Below are 5,679 nucleotides of genomic sequence, written 5' to 3'. Positions count from 1 at the left end.
GATTTCTCTTGCTTGAGGGTACACTCGAGCACACTCTCCCATCTTATTTCTCTTCCTCTTGTTTTGTTAAAGTTTTTATAGTTTATATAGGAGATATTTATTGTTGTTACTCTCCTTAAGATATTTTATTTTCCTTTTTCCTTTCCTCACTGAGCTATTTTCCCTGTTGGAGCCCCTGGGCTTATAGCATCCTGCTTTTCCAACTAGGGTTGTAGCTTAGTAAGTAAAATGATAATAATGATAATAATAATATGGATTTAAGCTAATCTTAAGGTGATGACAGGTTGCATAAATGAATAAATCAGATAGTTCCTTCAGCATAAGCACTGGGTAAGTGACGTCATCCGAAGAGCTCTCTATCGAGTCCTTGGCTGTCCAGCCATGCCTCGCGTAGTCCAGAGTACTTGGCGAGCGACGATGTAAGTGACATTCAAAGGTACTGTCCCTCTACATGCTTAGTGCATACTTTAGCATAGCTGTGGGCGATTTAATTATCAAATCTAAGAATTTACTGTGTTTCGTTCGTGTCCAGGAGGTGTGTAGAGTTCTGAATAGTTAAGGTAAGTCTCCGTGAGTTGAAATACAACTTTTTTGCTGTTTGGGGGTAGTGAAAAATATTTAGTTGTGCAATATTGCGACATTGTTTTGTATATTATATTAGTATATCGGTGAAGCTTTTCGAATTTGACTGCAATAGTTTTCCAGACTTTACGATAGAAACTACTTTTACTTGGAAATGGTATATCCAATAACTTTACAATGCTATGTCTATACTTTTCTATAGATTTAATTAATTTTATGCGTTTATGGCGTTATATGTATGACATCAGTTCTTTTATCCCGTTAGTCTAATTGTTATCCTTCATGGCATGCAAGTATCTTTAAACTTGAGCAAGTCTACGCAGAATAGTACTTTTTTCATTCTTGCATGTATGTTAATTCGTAAATATTTTAATTGAAAGAGTAACTGCATCAAAGTACTGTTCATTTGGTTTAATAATCATAGTCTTAAGTTTTACTTAATTTTAGCTTTTTAGCTTTTCCCCATAACTGTGTAAAAGGAATTTTCTCACTTGAAGATTTGCTAAATAATCTGTTAAGTCTATTAATCCTTTATTTTACTTTTTCAGGTAAGTGTGAATTCGAAGTTTAAAAACGCGTTAGCCTTCATGGCTGGCATATGAAATATCTCCTCTGGTCCATATCGGCGAGTTGTTAGTTATATCTTAATTAGGTAGGTACGGTGTAGGTTATTCAATGACCTCTGATTTAACAATGTTAGGTTTCTAACTCTAGTGTTTTCCAATTTTTTTTTTTTTTAGTCAAAATAGATAAATTTAAAGTTTATTTTAGTGAAGTATATTCGGTGGTTGATATAATAATTGTGACTTTTTTTTTTTCTTGTTCGTTCGTCTTTGTTTGTTTTTTTATCAGTGAAGAACAAGTATAGATTTGGTATGTTTTATTATAGAAATTAGATAATTTCGGTAGTTAGCATTTCGCCACTGTTTCTATCTTCCGTATGTTAGATTACTTTTAAGAAATTTATATTCAAATAGGTTTTCGAATTTCAAATTATCATTTTTGCATGTTTTTACTAACTTTTAATTAATTTAATAAATTTAGATTATCTAAAGTTTTTAGAATTTCAGAAAAAAAAATTTAGATTTTTTTAGTGTTCATTCTAGTTTTGTTCATTCATTAAATATATATAAGGCTGTCTTTATCAATAATCTATTAAGGTGATTTAATATAAGGCTGTCTTTATCAATAATCTATTAAGGTGATTTAAAGTAAAAAGTTTTCTTAAGATATAATAAATTTAAAAAATTTAAATTTCAGTATCAATAATCTAATAAGGTGATTTAAAGTAAAAAAAAAAATTCTTAGGATATAAAAAGTTAGATATATTTGTCTTTATCAATAATCTAAAGGAGATTTAAAGTAAAATTTTCTCTTAAGATATAAGTTTAAAAGATTTAAAATTCAGTCTTCATCTGTAATCTAATAAGGTGATTTAAATTAAGAAAACAAATTTAGGATATAATAAGTTAAAAATATTTAAAGTTTTTATCAATAATCTAGTGATTTAAAGTACAATTTTATCTTAAGATATAAGTTGAAATTTCATAACTGCTCACAAATCAACTTGCACATCCAAAAGTCCACCTTTGTCTTGGGTGGCCCTGCCACCCGGACAAAGGTGGACTTTACATTGTGCATGGCAAACCCGACTTTCAAAGTCGGGTTTGTTGCGTACAATTGGATGTGCAAGAAACAACCCTACTAATCCCTTCCTTTTCAGTTTTAGATAGTCAGGGTAGCTTTTGTCAGTGTTAATTAGTAGACTACAGGATCGAGAATGTTTTATAGTAGCAAACTTCTTTTACTTTAGAGTAACAATGGCATCTTTGAAAAGATGCCGTTCCACACTTCGCTAGTATGCAGATAGGATGTAGTTTTGCCAACATGTAAGCGGGTGGAGGAGGTGGTTAAAGAAAATCCCTAACTGTGGCGGGTGAGAGGTATTTAAACTTTTTTTTTTTTTTTCTTTTTTTTTGCGGCTGTGGGAGGTAGAAAGACACTAAATGTGTAGGGGAAGGTAGTTGAAGACACTTAAAGTGTGGGGGAAGGTAGTTCACTCTAAAACTGTGGGGAAGTACTTTAAGACACTGAAGCTGTGGGGAGGGGATCTGAAAACACAAACTTTGGGCGGTTATACAGGTAATTGAAGGAAATGTAAATCTGTGGGTCGGAGGCAATGTAAAACTGTGGGCGGATTTGGGAGGAATTGACAGTAAAACTGTGGGCGGATTTGGGAGGAATTGACAGTAAAACTGTGGGCGGTTTTGGGAGGAATTCACAGTAAAACTGTGGGCGGGTTTGGGAGGAAGTTGACTAAAACTGGGTTCGTTGGAGAGTTAGTTGAAGACTCAAATCCTGTGGGGGAAGGAGTTACACTATAAAACTGGGCGGGATTGGGATTTGGGTTTCGAAGCATTTGTATAAACCTGTGAAAGGTACCGACGTAGGTATAGGCATTTTGCCGTACACTGTCATGAATGGGGAAAAGTACCCTAATTGACACTGCAAATATTTATTTTATCATATTGATGCTATATTGAATTCTGTCAAGTACTTTGTTAAGAGGTAAGAAATTAGGTTTTTGCTTTGGTCTTAACTTTTAATACTTCTATAGTCATCGGTAATCTCTCCTCGGCGTGATCATAATTTTTCTGTGCTAGTGCACTGATTGACTTCAAACTTTATCAAGAATTTGACAGGCTTTCTTAGCCATAGACCCAGGCTGCTCTGGGAATGGGGTGAACTTTTGAGTTTTAATTAGCCTTTAAAAAAGGGGTATTGGTAGGTTCTTAGATTCAGTGGCAGTTTTCCATAAGGCTTATTAAAGAATGCTATCTCTGTATAGATTGGGAAATCTGAAAATTAATGGCAAAGCCACAATCACATTTTGGTAAATGAAAAAATTAAACCGAATTATGTAACTAGCTTAAATATTTTTCTGTAAACCAAATATCATGGCATATTATTTTCCATGCACAGGCTCTTTATGCAGTTACAGCTGATCACAACCTTGAAGCAGGACCTGAAGGAGAAACCTTTTAAGATCCAATTTTCGTAATGGAGAGACTTTGATGACTAAGAAGAAAACTTGAACTGCATGATTTAAGTCTTCGGTTCCTGAGCTGTTAAACAGGCTGCCATACCTGGCTATATATCATTAATTCAGTTTAATTAAAACTTTCCTTCTGAGCCGTAGATCATTATAAACTACTTAGCATATTTCAGTTGTAACTTTATTTGTCCTTAATAAAATTTTATATCTACATTAAGATTTTATCTCCACATTATAAATGGATATAACCATATCAATTTATTTGGCCTGAATTTTCAGTGTTATGAAAGATCTATGTAAAACCTAAAATGGCAATTTAATGAGAAATAGTATTATAAAAAAAGGCTGTACAACTAATTTCCTATACTATGAACGGAAAGGTTTGATGAAGGGAAGAATGAATAACTTGCAGCTCCAGGTGTAAAGGTTTTCGGTTTAAAAAAGAAATAAAAAAACAGAAAAAGAAATAAGAAAAATAAAATGGTAAAAGTTCATCAATTTGGGATAATCTAACTAGTAAGTGTGAGATATGTAGAAATATCAATTGATCAGAAGTTTTAGTTAGCTATGATAATATTACTTTATCAAAATAATCTTAGACTGTAGTAACCATGAAACATGTCAAGGCTATTAAAACTACTTTACCAGTCTAATTGCTGTGGTTACTTTGACTCCTTTGATTACTTTGTCAGAATGTGCTTGGGAAAGCCTTCTATTCTATAAAAAGCCTAAAGCTATGAAAATAAAAATTAGTTTGTGAATGTTGGTAAAAGGCTAACTATAATCTTGTTGAAATAAAATCCTGGTTAAGAAATATTTACCCTGTCATGGATCCCAAATAACGGAATGGGACTCCTAGGCGCGAACGTTTGGGCACAGTAGTTTGGATACTACCCTTTTGGCGTAGCCTGACACTTGGGCACGGCCGTTTAGGCGTTATTTAATTTGGCGCCAGCCATACATTAGGAATAATTTGTTTGTACATTACTAATCATTCACAACTTTATAATTTATTGAATAAGTAAAAATTTCTTTAAACATAACCATTCAAAACTTACTTTTATAGAAAAGTAACACTAAAACTAATCCGTAACATAGCTTTATATAGTTTTTAGTAATTGAGCAAGGCTTCTCTAAGTACGCGACAGCATCCATGATTTCCAATCTAACAGCAATTTCATGTATTATGTCTGCATCTCTATACTTTTTTAGTTTTTGTGGTGGTTCATGACCGGCCGTTATCTTAAAATAATATGCAACTACCTACCTGCAGTTGACGCAGCCCATCTATTAATTTCCATATGGCGGGATGTTGTGTGCCAAGTTCGTATTTCAGTCGACGATGGGCTGCCTCAGCATTGTTTGTGCAGTCTCCCTATTTAACGTTCTCTGATAAAGGTTCCAAATCTCAGGGAGAAATAGTTCTTCATCCATTTCCTCGTCTGTTCTAATGGCTGACTGCACTCAGAAGTAGTTTGTTGGCAGGAACAAAAGCGCATGAGCAAACTGCTAAACGAGGAGAGATCTAGTTTTCCCGTTTCTAAATTTTTACACCATCCTTCAGTTTCCAATGTTTTCAGCGCCTAAACGACCGTCGACAAATAGGCTGGCACCAAATCAGCTGGTGCCTAAACGGCCACGCCCTAACGGCCGGGCCATAACGTACCCTACCCCCCAAATTCGTATGTATGTCTTTAAGTCAAGTGAATAACTGTTCAGGTGTTAGGTTCTCTTCAAAACATGCTCGGATTATGAGTTTGGTGGCTCCGAAAATAATAACCAGTTAGGTTCAGGTTTAAATTCTTAAATTCCGCTCATGAACGGCAGAGGCAAGGGACTGTGACATTGCCCTAGCAAGCAGGACAATGCCTTAGAGACTGACCATATATACATATGATTAGCACTCAAGCCTTCTCTCCACTTAAGCTAGGACCAAGGAGGGCCAGACATTGTCAGCTGATGACACTTCAGATTGACCTATAGGTTCTCCCCAAACCCCACCATCCTTAGTTCACAAGTATGGTGAGATTGCAGCGACGAAA

General features: G+C 34.7%; 1 long non-coding RNA gene across 1 annotated transcript; it reads left to right on the top strand.

Moving 5' to 3' along the window:
- Positions 1–444: 444 nt before the first annotated feature.
- LOC137655109 (uncharacterized) lies at positions 445–3,848 on the top strand. Its single transcript, XR_011046817.1, has 2 exons — positions 445–560; positions 3,565–3,848. It is a non-coding gene; the product is annotated as an uncharacterized lncRNA (long non-coding RNA).
- The last annotated feature ends 1,831 nt before the right edge of the window (positions 3,849–5,679 follow it).

Source organism: Palaemon carinicauda, chromosome 16 (genome assembly GCF_036898095.1).
Source record: "Palaemon carinicauda isolate YSFRI2023 chromosome 16, ASM3689809v2, whole genome shotgun sequence".
Lineage (NCBI taxonomy): Eukaryota > Metazoa > Arthropoda > Malacostraca > Decapoda > Palaemonidae > Palaemon > Palaemon carinicauda.
This window is presented reverse-complemented; position numbering and strand designations above follow the sequence as displayed.